General features: G+C 47.4%; 1 protein-coding gene across 5 annotated transcripts in view; it reads left to right on the top strand.

The window, feature by feature from the left end:
* Positions 1–15,821, top strand: part of ARNT2 (aryl hydrocarbon receptor nuclear translocator 2) — an 861,066-nt gene that overhangs the window by 258,482 nt on the left and 586,763 nt on the right. The gene's annotated exons all lie outside the window — the stretch shown is intronic.

The raw sequence follows: 15,821 nt of genomic DNA, 5'->3' as shown, positions 1-15,821 counted from the left end.
CCAGAAGTGTTTGGTTCATTTTGTTTCTGGGTCACCGCTATCAGATAGGCTTTCGCAACTTACTCAACATTGAAAACAGACTATTCAAATTCTCACTACTTGTAGTAGCCCAGAACCCAGTTCTTTCTACCCTAACAGCATTTTAAAATCTCTTTTTACACCAAACCCTATGACGGCCTGTATCTTCCAGCTTGCATGTCTTTTAATTCCATTAGCTATTTCTTTAGGTTTATATTGATAAATGCTACTCCATTTCATGCCTCAGCCACAGTTTCATTGTAGTTCCTTTAGTCAAACAACCCTATCAAGAGACAGCAAACAGTGGTCCACTCTACTTTGGAATTAGACCAGTGTCTTCACTTGTGTGGGGATCAGGTTGATCACAGATTGTATGCTTTCAATAGCCTTAGTCTGACAACATAGACAACATACTTTTATGATAATCAGTCCTGTGCTCATAGTTCTATTGTCCTCCTGATAATTGTAGCACATCATGTCCACTCATTTCAAGCTAATAGACATTGTTACATCTTTGTTTCTTTCTGCATATGGCTCCCGTTACTAATAGCCGACTGTCATGATTTATCCTTGGAACTCCTCAAAGGTTTGCCTCCTTTGACTTATGAATCTTCAGTGCAAAAAGGTGCACCACAAGAACCATACCCAATATGGAAGCTTGCCTTCACACATCGGGACTTTCTTCTGCTCCTCACGGCTCATCTTTGCTTGCATAGCTCTTTTTCATGCTGCATATTATTCATCTGATTAACAGCTGTCAACACCTGAAAAGTGTAGGCCGAAAACGAGATGTAAAAGCTCTTGAGGAAGGGATAGCAACAGGAGGCATTGTCTAGACGAAATCGGGATTGCAAATATGGAGAGAGGCACTAGGTAGACTAGTCGGAGTGAGGAACCATGAGTGGGGTTCGAAGAGGCATAACCGGGCCACTGACCTAAAAGCAGCATGTGGAAAACCCAGATGCAAACACTGCTGAAATATAGCTGCCATTGCCTTCCTATGCAACAGTTCACCAACCTTTCTTATAAACCCTTCTGAGCAGGTGTTCCGGTATGATTTACAACTGTCAATAGTATGTCTGTAATCGCTAGCATTTGCCAGAACGGTAGGCAGGCGAGTAGAAATGGTGGAACAAAGGAGACTGAGGAAAAAAGTTGAGAAAAGTGAAAGACTGAGTAAGAAAAGAAGGAACTGAGACAATATGATGAGAAAGGAATTGAAGACGAGGAAAAGAAGCAAGAAGGTGAGGACGAAAGGAGAAAAGACCACAAAGGTGTGGGATGAGACAGCTAGTAGATGAGTCTGTGGTAGACGAGGACGAGACCTGATGCTCATTTTCCATTTACAGGCTACAAACATAATTTAACAAATAAATATGTCTTTGGGGTCCTGGAGAAGATTTAGGTATTGAGATATAGATGTCTGAATGTTCACATGGTAGTATATACTGGTAGAACGCATTTGGATTTTCTCTATATATAATATGTTTGGGTGTGTGTTCTGTATGTATGTATGTATGTATGTATGTATGTATGTTTGTATGTATGTGTATATATAATATGTTAGTTTGGTGAAACAGCTCAATGCAACAAACCTCTTAAAATTCAGTGAAAAATCTTTGTTGTTGTGATATTAAGGTGTCTGTTTAATGTAAGAAAACACTTGAAATTCATCAGGCGCTTTAAGCTTCGCCACCTTAACTCCGAGCCTTCCTGTTTCGCAGCCCATGAGCAAAATGATGACTTCACAGATGGCCTCACTGACTCACATATGACATAATTTATGACATTCAACGATGACAAAAAAGAAACTAGAGCATGTTGATGGCAAACAATTCACATGGCATAGTTTGACATCTAGGACATCACTAGTAGAGTACATGAATTTAAAAGTGTTGAACAAATTATTGGAGATCACAACAGCACGTAAAGATAATGCAGTGTATGGTGTCAGGACAATGTTTTTTTCAGTTCACCTTTAAAGTCTGGTCTCTTCAACAATTATATGCAGCACTATATAATGAGTATTTACAGTCAATAACTATTCAAGATCATTTATGGTCTGCCTTTATGCAGGTATATCTTTCAAATTCAAGTAGTAACTTGGGTCTTCTGAATATGTTGATTGGTAGTCTCCAAGGATGCAAACCGGTGTGAAAACGTCCACAGTGTAGTCTTTCAAAGCATGGTGAGGAACTTAGTATGCATTGTAGGTAGTACACCTATAACTTCGCAGCAGCCCACATAAGGATCTGAACAATAGAGGGGACAGTTGTGAATCCCTTTTTTTAACATTTCGTAACAAAGTTGTTTTTAGTGTAACAAAGGAAAGCTTGGGCTCCAGCCATCAGAGAAGGTAATGATTATGTTGTGTAATCTGTAAAGGCCAATTGCAATGACATTCAATTACGTGGTTAAAGGGCACCATCTTTACACTAAAAAGAAAATAAGGTACTCTACTCGTTAAACCACTGTTGTTCGTAATATATATGCAATTGTAGATGACCTTTTGTAGAAGGTTCCAGTTGATTTTTTTAAAGCTGGAAAATACATTTTCTTTTCTGTAAATTACTCATGATATACTGACAGGGTTTTTTTTACATCTATGTCCAAATGCAGCTATCTGCAACCATAGAATGTGTATATTATATCTTGTAATAGACCTTTTTCAGTGAAATGAAGACTTTCAAGTGATTTCATAAACAGTCTCATAACAGTTGAATGTATTGTGATTTGAAATGTCATACATTATTTCATAATTGATGTTGTGAGGAGCATCAGAAGTAACGGAATATGGGACGTCATTTGATATCGGTGTACTCTAGTTTCCAGTGAGTCATTCGTTATCATATATGATGTCCTCTGTGATAATGGTGGGCTGTGCAACAGGGATCTCCAAGTTAAGGTAGTCTAGCTTCCAACACCTGCTGAATTTCCAACACATGCTGAATTTCACAGGTTTTTTTTGTTTAAAACTGATACTTGGCATCGCTTCGACAAAGGTTTTTTACACTGAATTTCAAGGGATTTGTAATCGTGTATCTCTAGACATCGGTAGTTTTACCTGTTCTCATGGAAAAAGGGTTCAATGTCTGTTTTAGAAAAATCCTCGTTTTCTTGCTGAGCGACTCAATATGTCCTATAATGAGCATACGGACACATTTATTTTATCCCTCTAAGCATCGCAATACTTTTTTCCTCCTCTGCACCTACACGTTTTAACTTTATAATGTAAACCTTCCTGTATAAACTTGTTTGAATTTTAATACAGAGCAATGCAATCGCTTTTCAGTCAAGCCTGACAGCTACACCCTTTTCCTGAAGTGTCCACAGGAGCATTATTTCATCCTTCACTGTTCTGTAATGCACCATACTACCCACCATTGTCATTTACCACATACACCTTCTAAAAAAAAATGTGGAAATGAACTTCCATTGCAAAGTTTAGAAAACTGGTCCGTCGGTTTATTGCTACATTTTGCCCTAAAATCAAAACCACTCCATTGTTTATGTACGCATCATATGCATGCATAGCAATTCTCCACTGAAACATCTGCATGATTGTCCAAATAGTCAGAAATGATCTTTGTTTATACACCAAATCTTTTCATTTACGATGCTTGGCCCATTCTCACTTCTTCACTTCTGCCCAATTAAGCCTAATTTGGCCGTTTTATATGTGTTTTTTCAAACAAGGCACATATGTGAACATCTAGATGTCAAATTGAGATGTTTACGCTGCAGAAAACAGAAATTTTCTCAACCCGACATGAGATTTGCACCCATTTCAAATGACCTATAACAAATACACATGCTGAACGTGATGCTGCCTGTGTATGAATTAAAATGTCTCCCATTTCCTTATCATGGTCATATTTTCTAGCTCTCGTCAATGTCTTTCACACACCCAAAACATGTTTAATTTGCAATTAGAAAGCAATGTCTCGTTTTTTTTCCTTTTCAAAATGTGCTAATGTAATGGAAATATTCCTCACTCCCACTAAGCTTTCCCTTTATTACCATTTCTCAGTTTGCGTTTCTTTCTCTTTTTTTTTAAACTTTCCATCACACTCCTATTGCGATGTTGGACAATCACTCAGGGAGGGAAAAAAGGATTTCTCAGGCTTCCATAAACTGGAACTTAACTAAAGCACCTCGCTAGCTCCCCACACACAGGCTACCTTGAAACATTGTTAAAACCCACAAATACAGTTTTAAGTGAGTTTTTTCTCGCTCTCTCTCGTAGAGGAAAAACAGTGATTTTTAAATACTTATGTTCGAATCTGAAATGCCTTCGTTCGAGCAATGTATTATGGGAGATATGGAAAAGTGTTCGGTGCCAGGGGTACCCTACTCTTTACCTAATTTAAAGAAAAACTGCTGGACCAATTTTCACAAAACCAACAAAGGAATGCACTGCTTTGCTTCCCACCGCCTTTGAAACATACTTGGAGAAAATCTGTTCTCAAGCATGGTGTCTTGCATGGATTCACATGCCCATGAATATTCCCAGTCATCATGCTTTCAACTTAAACTGCTAATCTCCTATATAGCCAATCAGTGTCCTTTGGGTCATACTGCCCCTAGCCAATGAAACTCCTCTTCCTAAACTCTACCCCTGGTGGCCATCTTCAGATTTTACCGCACGTTTCTAGTGTCAGGAGTCCTCATTCTTTGCTCCTCAAATCATAGGATTTTTGCCATTTTCTGTGAAATCTTCCATCTCTTCATCAACCATCACGCAGTGACTACTGGCAGGGGGGACCATTGTTGGTGAAGATCTTCAATCCACCATCGGATCTTAAGCATGTGGCGCCAACAGATCCAGGCTTTGGCCTACATCTTGACACCTCAACTATGGCTGATACCACAAAGAAAAGTCTCTTCAGAGCCTGTGAAATCTGTGGCCTGAAGAACATCTTTTTCCGATGACCGGCACCTCAAGTGTCTATTGTTTTCATCCTGGCCACGACACCAATGGATGCTCCATCGGCCAATCCTTCTCGTTGAAGCACAAGAAGGATCCCCACTGGTTAGTGGCATGGATCGAGAAAGGGGAGGCCTCTGACGCAGCCTCTGGACGCAGTCATGCCTCGTCCAGAGCCGGCATGTCTTCTAAGTATACTCCTTCTGGTAAGAAGAGGTAGAGATCTTATGAGGATGCTTCCTCTGCTAAGATCCAAAAGAAGGCAAAATCCCACACTCCATCGGCATCCTCGTCAATGGTTTCTGGGGCAGCAGGACTGTTCTGGAAAGGGTTAATCTCCGTCCATGCTTAGCCTGCCGGCTGGTGGGTTACTGCCATCCATGCGGGAAATCGCTCACACCGTCCAAGCCCAAGTCGTCCAAGAGCAGATCGTCTAAGGACCAGTCACTGGCTCATCCGTTGTTGACACAAGCCCCTTTGACAACAACTTTGTCCACCAGGAACATCGCCCCGTTGACAACCACTTTGTCAACAAAAGTCTTGCCATCAAGCGCCCCGTTGACTAAGTTAGGGAAAACAATCTTTGGTCGGCAACCAAGTTCGTCAAAGACCGTCCTCTTTACCCATCTGACGGTCACCATGCCCAGGCAGGGTCTCTTTGCCTCCTAGACCCCCGTCAATGGTCCTGACTATTATCCTGTCGACAACTGCACCTATTCCTGCTCTGCAGGCTCCTGTCATAGCCTCCTTCCAGAGAGGCTCTGATCTGGTGAGAGACTTGTCTCCAGCTCTGGACTTCCTGACCATGCACACCAAGTCAGTGTTCACTCTGGCTCCTATGGGATCCCAGGAGATAACCACATATCTACACGCCTGAAGATATTTATTCAGATTAGGAAGGGGGCCATGGACACATGCCTCATGGGGATTACTGTCCCATGAGCTTTATCAACCATTTAGCCCCCTGAGGTGCTCGAGCCCAGCTCCTGCTCTGACTACACCACATGCACCTGATCCTCGTGCACCCGATCCTATGCCCCTGGGCATTCTAACCACCCTGCATATGTTGGTGGAAATTCAGATGAGGCTGCCTGCTGTCCCTGGTCCAGCCAGGAGTCCCCCAAGGCCATCTCTGAATCAGCCGACTCCACCTCATATGGCACAAGTTACCACTCAGCCAGTGCTGAGGTCCGTGCCTCCTAAGTCAAAGAGGCCAATTCTGACAGATACTGGCACAGACGCCTACACCACCGGATTTCACACAAATTAGTATTACTATGTGCCTGCGGATGGGGAGCCGCAGGATGTCGACGAGCCAGCCAGGGCTTCACCCCCAGATGAAATTGGCTCCTTCCACTCCTCATCTCAAAGGCTTCCAAGCTCTTCAATCTGGCACCAGAAGAAAAGGAAGGCTTCCTTTTTCAATGGCGTGAGGCCACTAAAAAGATCATTGTGTTGGTCCCGTTGTTGGATGACCCATGGGAAGACTGATTGGCAGTCATGAAGGCTCCAAATACCATGCCTGTGAAGCGTGACAGGCTGGAGAAGAAATACCAGGTTCCGGATTCGGCTCCCAGGTGTCTCAGGTCTCCGCCTTCTTCGGACTCAGTGGTGTCGGCCGCCGCCAGAAAGAGGCCATTAATCCCCCACTCATTGTCTTCCGTGGTGCCTCCGGACCTGGAAGGCAAGAAGCTTTATAAGGCTGGCATATGCATCATTACCACGGCAGCCTCCACAATCAAGGACGCCAATGACCTCGCCATCCTGGCCAGCTACGACCGAGAGCTGTGGTACAAGCTGGGGCCCATCCTTGACTTCCTGTGGCGCTCGACCTTGCAGACTCCGGTTTCTGCCAGATGGGGCATGGTGTGAGACTCTGGTGCCAAGGTTGGCTGAAGGCCAATAATGTCCACACAGACTTGCAGACCAAAGTCATTGCCATGCCATTCGATGGGGACCACCTGTTTGAGAAGGCAGTAGATTACACTCTCCAGGCCATCAAGTCCGACACAGAAAGCACACTTTCTGGGGGCCCTGCAGCAGAGAAGGTCATCCTTTCGTCTCCAGATCATCCACGGGTTACACTGCCCCCTATCGTCAGCCGTCCTGCTCCACCAACCACAAGGCTTACAGGGGTCACTCTCAGGCCTATGGCAATGCACCCATTGTTGTCCCCCATCCAGAACACAGATGCCCAAGCATCCCTGAACCAGACCACGATCCGCACCCCCACTTTCGCACCGCAGTGGGCGGCTGACTATCCCTGCATTCCTCCTGTGGCTTATAAAGAACTACACATGGCCCAGCTGTTACAGGAGGTTCAGGCCATGTTTTTTATGGAAAGGGACAATAGAACCAGTCCATCAGCAGCTGCAGAGCGTATTCCAGATACGTTCTGGTAAGGAAAAAGTCAGGAGGGTGGTGACCTATGCTAGACTTGTGATGCCTGAACAAGTTCTTAAAATTCCAGGATGGTCACATTGCAGCACATGTTTGACCAGCTGGAGTAAGGGGACCATCCAACTTCTGACTTTGCTAGGACTATTCATATACTATCCGAAGTCCAGAGTGGTGCCATCTCAGAACGCTCTGTTCCTGGGTGCCCTGCTGAAATCCATTCTGGGAAAGGTCCAACGGCTTAACAGCGTCCGCCGCAACAGTCTGGTCCATCAAATCCCTGCTGGGCATGATGTCGCCCTGCATCCATTTTAGCCCCTTTTGCAGGATCCAAATACGGCCCCCCCAGGAGTTTCTAGACGCCAGGTTGCAGCAAGTCACAGGCACATGGACAAACAAAATTCCCCTCAATCGGGCATGCCGTCAAGCTCTTCAATGGTGGTTGGTTTGGCCACACCTCACTCAAGGAGCTCCCTTCCAGATTCCCACATGCCAGACAACAGTCACTACCAACGCCTCTCTCGTGGGTTGGGGAGTCCACACAGGACAATTTCACACCAGAGGCCTCTGGCTCCTAGAGTTAAAGGAGTTCCACATAAACGTCCTGGAACTACAGGCAGTCTTCTGGGCTCTCGGATCATTCCTGCCTCAGCGACGGGGGAAGGTGGTGCGGATCTTCACTACCAACACCACCACCATGTTTTACATCAGGACACAGGGCGGTACACGTTTCCCCGCTCTCTCCTGGAAGCAGAGTCCCTATGGCACTGGGCCATTCTTCACCTGGCAGGCGTCAAGAACACCATCACAGAATCTCTCAGCAGAGAGCCGTGGTCCTGCCACGAGTGGGAGCTTCAGCAAGCGTCATGCCTATTCAGTGAATAAGGTCTTCCTCTAATTAATCTCTTTGCAACGGCTGCCAAGTCCAAGTGTCTGAGGTTTGCCAGCAGATATCCTCAGCTGAGATGTCTGGGGGATGCCTTCTGATTCCTCTGGGAGGGGCTCTTCTTGAACACCTTCCTACTGATTCCGGATCACGCCAACGTAGCCGAGGCAGATCTGGTACTCAGTATATGCACACAAAGAAAAGGTTGTCCCCTTTCCCAGTTTATAAATTCTATGTGGCCCTCCTTAGATTGATGGGGGTATAAACCTTGTTCCTACCTTGTCTTTGTCTGAGTCGTCACTGGATGTTAGACAAGGGGACTACTGAGGAGCTCCTCACATCTCTCTGCATTAGTCGCGGTCTATATCTGTTTCTATAGTTTGTACAATTGCCTATATTAATTAGGGCCCTGTGGCTGCCAAACTAAAGAAGAATGACCGTATGCAACCAAGTGTATTGAGAAAACAATTTATATAGTAAAAAAACAATTTATATGGTACAAGTGTGTAGCCACCAATTTACAGTGACTCGTATATACAGTGTGTAACCAAAACAATACAAAATATAACCGTGTTTCACTTTAAATTCTTAGTGCCAAACAATCAATGTACAAAGAAGGAATAAGCATAAATTCAGCCTAAATATTTCCTGCAACATATTTTTCGTGACATACAATCAAACAGAACGATTATAGAACATGTATGGAGTGTCACGTGAATTCTGAGGCGCAGTTTCCTCGAAGGTTGGTTATTTGAGCAGAGTATTATTAACAGTTCTCTCCACTTCAGTGCTCAAGGTTGACTTTTTAAAAAAGTCTTGGTCTTTGGACTAGTAGGGATATCTCTAAATTTAGCCAACGTGTTCAAAAATATTTGTCTAACACACTAATAGGTGAAGAAAAGGTAAATATTCTGTCTATGGTCATCTGTGCGCTGATTAGTGTGTGCACGTTTCGGTGCTTTAAAGTACTTGCAAAGTACAGGGCACCTTCTTCAGGACGTCCAATTGGTAGACCCTGCGTCAAGATCAGAAAGACAAGGGGGGGGGAGAAGAAAAATGTGGGATTACCTCAGGTTCTATAGAGCTGATAGAGCTTTTAAATCACCAAATACAAGCTGCACTAGGTACCGGCTGTGCTCGTGGCATCGTCGGTATCAAGATCCCAAGTCTCCTGGAAAATCTGGGGAGGGTGGGGCACTCGCATAGGACTCGTGGCAGACGGCTGCTGGTGCAGACTGTGGAGCTTGTTAGTATAGTCCTCAGTGCCCCTGGAGATACGATGTGGAAAGGGGGGACAAAAAAATAGAGAAAGGAGAGGGGGGGGTCAACTCTTATCGGAAACCTAGTTAAGAAGAGGGTAGTGAATAGAGAGTATCGGGCTAGTGATGCCTGATTACCTTAATCTTGGTCTCTGTGAGTAGACCTGTGCTTCCGTGGTGGCAGGTGCGCCATCTTACAGTAGCTGAGGTGCAATCTGGACTGTGCAGGGGAGAGACCACTTCTCTTCAGCGCTTGCTTCCGGACAGGTTAAGCGTCTGCCTATGGGAGGAAAGCGTATTACTGATGTGTCATCTGACCCGCGATGGCCGGGGGACTGGGAGTGGTAATGTAGTACTGTTTGTGTCCCTCTCCCCTTATCCCGTGACTCGTGCGTGAAGAATGAGGAGCTCAGGCTGTCTTGCCGTCTCACACCTGTTGGGAGGGGCTCCTACGTTCCCTGTTCACTGCCCGTGCTGTGTCTCCTGTTGCAGCTAGTTGTACGCCGTACAGGAGTCTTGTGTGTGCGAACGCCGCCATGTAGTTATGGCGACCGCTACAGGGAGCTGGATTCTAATTGGCGCAACGTCAGGAGCCGTGAGGCTCGTTGCGTGGCATGCTTCATGATTGGTGGCTCTGTGTTCCCTGGGTAACGGACAACTCCTGAGCTGTGACAGCTCAGGACGTGCTACTGTGCGTGATCAGACCTTCATCTGTCGGTGGTTCCAGCCATCCAACTGTCTATACTTCTTTACTTCCTCTCCAGAGAAGAAAGATCAATCTTGCGCTACAACCTGACATCACTGAGCCTCACGGCCTGGCTCCTGCAACCCTAGAATTTGGGCACTATTTACTGCTGTTGGAATGCGAGAAGATCCTGGCCAGGGCTCCCTCTATGTTGAATTGGCTACAGGCACAAGTGTAAGCGTTTCACATTGTGGTGCTGGGCACAGATGATCGGGCTTCTGCGCCTATGATATAAGTCATTTATAACGCGCCTGTACACTAGTGCTTCAAGGCGTGTAACTGCTCCACAGCTCCTCCTGTACCTGTTCTCGCTGATCAAATCTGGCCTTGCCCATGCATCCATTAAGGTCCACCTGGCTGCCATAGCCCGATATGCACAGGCTTGAGGCAAGCTCCCCCTGTGGTCGCAAAGGCTCATTAAGGAGTTCCTCAAGGGGCTCATCAGGATTTTCCCTCCGGTGAAGACTCCCAACCCGGCTTCCGAACTGAACTTGGTCCTGTCTAAGCTCATGGGGCCTCGGTGTCAACCAATGCATCATGCCCTTTTGAAGTTTCTATCGTGGAAGACCGCTTTCCTGGTGGCGATTACCTCTCCCAGGTGGGTCGGGGAGATTGCAGCTGTATTGGTCATTCCACACCTTTAAAGTCGTTGTGCGAACTTATCCTACCCTCATGCCGAATGTTCCATTAGACTTTCATCTCAACAACCATTTTGTGCTATCAGTTTTTCGTCTAATGAAAGAGTGTTGCATTTTCTGGATGTTGCTCGTGCCCTGAAGTTCTATGTGGCACGCATGAGACTTTCGAAAGACGTCTCAGCTTTTAGTCAATTTTGGACCTGTGGGACATGGGAAAGGCCCTGTCTAAGGCTTCCATATCCAGGTGGTTCTCCAGCTGTATCATGTATTGCCATCGTCTGGCAAACAGACCGCTTCTATGCCGGCCATGAGCCATTGCAGTGGCAACAGCATTTCTCTGGTGTTCCTCTGCTCGACATCTGCAGGCCTGCTACATGGATGTCTACCCACACATCACATAATTCTTCTGTATACAGCGATTACAGGGAGGAGTTCCAGGTCGGCCGAGCGGTGCTACTCAACCTGTTTTTGAGGCGAGTCTTTTCCAGGGCTAAGTGTCTTGCTTCTGTGAGCCTGGCTACCTCCTGTGGTTGTGTATATGGACTGCTGTAAAATTGTTTCTGATGCTTGTTAATCTGCTTAGAATCACATGCTGTGCAAATGGTCCCACATCCAGTGGTAACCGCAGAGTATTGCATCTTGTCTTTCAGGGGACCGAAAGGGGACGTCGGCATAGGCGTGTCTGAAACACTATCCCTATTGTGACGTGTGTAGTACCCAAAACCCCTCACACGCAGAGGTCCCTCAGATTGTTTTTTTCCGCCCAGATAACTGGTCGCCCTATAGCGGTGCTCTTCATGAGACATTGTTTATCTACCGAATTGTCGGTTTAATCCCCGTTATGTCACTTCGCCTATCAAGAACATCTTCGACGAAGACTACGGGGGAATCGTCTACGGCTGTGGGTTCTGGCGCCTAAGATCTGGCGTTCGGACCTCCACGTGGTCGGGCCTTCTGGTCGGCCTACACAGTAGGGAGAGTGGGCTCGGGGTTTGCCATACTGCTATGTCTTTCCTCTTTTCCACTTCTTTCCTTTTTGGCCTGGTCACCCTTCCCTTCTGCTATGGAAAGGACTCCATTTAGATTCTGCCCTGTGTGTAGGGTCAGATATCCGTGGAAAGACGAGCACACGTCGTGTAACGCTTGTCTCCCCCTAGAGCACTAAAGCGGTGTTCGGCGTGTAAACTCCTAAACCTAAAACCCTTAAGGAGCGCCGGTTGAAGCGGTGGGCCGCGTACGGAATGTCACACGTGGAGCCTCCCTCCCCTGCCGCGACACCAGCCGAAAGTGACGTGGGTACATCGGATGACCAAATGTCCAATGCGGACGTTATAGACCTTGAGGCGGACTATTCTAGAGCTGCCACGCCCGTCCCGACTCTTCCAGGCTTGACTCCGGTCTTGCTACATGGACCACACCCGGTGACAGGGACGTACAATCGCACCGCACAAAGCACACAACCCAAGCGCCCTCCTCGACGACTTCGTCGAGGAAGGCGAAAGCGCTATCGGATCGATCTGATCCGAAGCCTTCCCCGCATCCGCAGCAGCGCATGACGACTGGGCTTAACAAATATAACAAGGGCGCTACTCCCCAAACTACACACGCCGAAGTTTCTGAACTAAGAAACTTCGACGGGTTCCAAGGTCTCCAAGGCCCGTGCAGGCCCGAAAACTACGAGTAGGCCTCTACCCGAGAAGCCATCATCGGAGGCGTTGTCTCCCGAAGATTCAGTGACTATCAGTAAGAGCATCAATAGGATTGCTACGGTGGTGGGCCTAGTACCGGTTTCGCCCACAGTTATGGGCCAATCCGCCGAAAGGTTTTCCACGGATTTGTAAGACGATCCCAAAGACTTTTACGAAGAAAGCCAGGTACCCCTCTCAAGCACCCTGAGGAGATCCTCTCAACGCCTTAGGGCGGAGGACCCGGTTCTTGCTCAGCTGGGTCCATTTGGATCATCCAAGTGGACCACGGAGCAATTTGAGGGGTGTATGGATCGGCTGGAGCAGTTTTTCAGGGCTTCTGATCAACCTCCGCCAAAAAAAGCTTAGGTAGATCCTAACCCTCAAATACAAGTTGCCCAACACCTAGATGTCCAACACTATGTTGACTATCAAGAAGATGTCCAGAAAGACACGTATAGAGACATCTATACAGAAGAAGAGGAGGCTTCTTTTCTGGACAATTATGGGGAAGATCAAGGCGCAACGGACAACTGGGAGGACACCCAGCAGGATGATCACAATTCTGATATCGTTTGCCTCGACTCTCCCCCATCCACCCTGGTTCGACAAGCTTCCCCGGTGGATGATCAAATGGCTTTCAACAACATGTTGAAAAAAGCAGTGGAATTCTTTAAAATTGCCACGCTTAAAGCCTTGCTCGAACAAGATTTCGCAGAGGACATTATTAATGACAAGCCTCCGGTAAGCCAGTCTATCCCTCTCTTGAGCTCTGTAAAGAGACGGCTGGCCCCTTCGTTACTCACACCCGCTCAGACTAGGGCTGTGAACCCAAGGGTCGAAAAACATTTCCGGCCCTACCCCACCAACCCGCTTTATATCAAAGGGCACGCAATCCCAGACTCGCTGGTGGTGACCAACACTTGCAAGAGAGCAGGGGTTCCCCTTGCCACGGGAAAGTCACCCCCGGACAAGGAGTCCAAAAGGTTGTATGCCTTTGGCAAACGTGTCACGTCGGCGGCGGCTTATACCGTCCGGATTGCCAATAACACAACGTTACTGGCAAGCTACGTCGGCGCCCAATTGAACCTACTCCAGGAAGGCCTTCAGGAGGTTCCGGAGCCAAGCTTCTCGCCATTGTCTCGGATGGCAAACTTGCCAATCAGAATGTTGTAAAGAATACCCTGGACTCCGCATAGACAGCAGGCAGGTCTCTCGCACAGGGTACTCTCCTAAAGAGACACGCGTGGCTGCGCACGTCGGGGTTCAGGCCTGAGACCCAGGCATCCATCATCAACAAACCCATCGAAGAGGCCAACCTCTTCGGGAAGGCGGTAGACGATGCGTTGGAGACAGCCAAGAAGGAGCACGAGACTATTAAGTTGTTGCACCAGATTTCCCAAAAACCCTCTTCACAGAGGGGCAGCAATTCTCGGCGGTCCTTTCGAGGACAAGCCTGTGCCGCTCAAAATAATTTCGGCATGGGCAACTTCAACTCAAGTCAACCGCCTGCAAGCCCCACTTACTACCCCCAGAGGGGTCAGAAGCGCGGAAAGAATAGAGGCAGAGGCTCCAATTCTAGAGGTGCTTCAACCTCGGGTCAGAAATGACCACCAAGTTCAGGTCCCCTCCCATGTCTCCTCGGTCGGTGGGCGATTAACATCTTTCCTCAAGGCATAGGAGGGGATAACTTCAGACCAGTGGGTATTAAAGACGGTCGCCCACGGTTACTGTGTGGAATTCGCCCGACCCCCACAGTTCAGACCGCCGAAACATTGACGCCTTTCACCGGAACATCTGCAGATCCTGGTCCAAGAGGTGGAGGCGCTGCTGGGAAAGGACGCCATAGAAGCCGTCCCGATTCTTCAGGTAAACAAGGGTATCTATTCAATATACTTCCTTGTACCCAAAAAGGATCTCACCATGCGTCCTGTTCTAGACCTGCGCCCAGCGAACAAGTTCATAAAGCCCCAGAAGTTTTGCATGGTAACACTGCAAGAGGTGATCCCATTGCTAAAACAAGGGAACTTCATGACAACATTGGATATGAAAGATGCATACTTTCATATTTCAATGCTGCCAGCGCACAGAAAATTCCTAAGGTTCGTGATTCAGGACAAACACTACCAGTTCAAGGTACTCCCCTTCGGCATATCCTCGGCCACAAGGGTGTTTACCAAGGTCCTGGCAGTGGCAGCAGCACACCTGCGCAGACTTTCAGTTCCAGTTTACCCTTAGCTCGACGATTGGCTCAACACGGGGGACTCGTTCGACGTTTGTTTTTCGAACACCCAAAAGACAGTAGACCTACTGTTCAGCCTGGGATTTTCTATCAACGAAAAGAAATCCAGCTTAGTCCCCAGCCAAGTAAAACAGTTCCTGGGGACTCTAATTCATACGGAAGACGGTCTAGTCTTCCCTTCCAGCGAGAGGGTTCAGAACATGCTCTCAAGTTCCTCAGTATGTAGCCAGTCGGGAGGTGACGGTACGCAAAGCTATGCGTTTGCTAGGGATGATGTCGTGCATATACTTGGTCCCCCACGCGCGGCTGTGCATGCGTCCCATGCAAGAGTGGCTCAACAGCCAGTGGTGTCAGGCCAGCGGACAATGGGAAGATCTGTTAGTTGTCTCGCCAGCCCTTGTTCTCTCTCTGCAGTGGTGGTCGAGGGAGAACCTCTTGAAGGGGAAAACCTTCACCACCCCTGCAGTGGAAGCTACTCTCACGACAGACGCATCTGTCACAGAGGGGGGGGGGGCTCACCAGCTTCAACAGACAGCGCACGGAGTGTGGTCCCCTCAGGTAGCGTCCAAACATATAAACCTACTGGAACTACTGGCAGTGTTCAAATCATTGAAAGACTTTCAGGTGCAACTGCAAGAGAAGACAGTGCTGGTCCTAACCGACAGCACAACAGCAATGTATTACCTGAACAAACAGGGGGGCACTCTCTCCAGGGCTATCCAAGCTGTCCCAAAACATCTGGATATGGGCTCTCAAACATAAGATGTTCCTGATATCCCAACATGTTCCAGGGGAACGCAATCTTCTGACAGACGTACTCAGCAGAGATTTTCCTCTGCCAGAAGAGTATGAATGGTGTCTGCACAGAGACATTGTATCCAACGTCTTCGCAGAATGGGGGTTTCCAGAGATCGACCTGTTTGCTACTCAGGAGAACGCCCAATGCCCAGATTACGCCTCCAGGTTCCCCCAGAACCGATCCAAGGGGAACGGTCTCTGGATAACTTGGGCAGGGAAATTTGTC

This window comes from Ambystoma mexicanum, chromosome 11 (genome assembly GCF_040938575.1).
Source record: "Ambystoma mexicanum isolate Mex_15411 chromosome 11, UKY_AmexF1_1, whole genome shotgun sequence".
NCBI classification, from domain to species: Eukaryota; Metazoa; Chordata; class Amphibia; order Caudata; family Ambystomatidae; genus Ambystoma; species Ambystoma mexicanum.
Note: the sequence above shows the minus strand (reverse complement) of the source record. Positions and strands in the feature narration are given on the sequence as shown.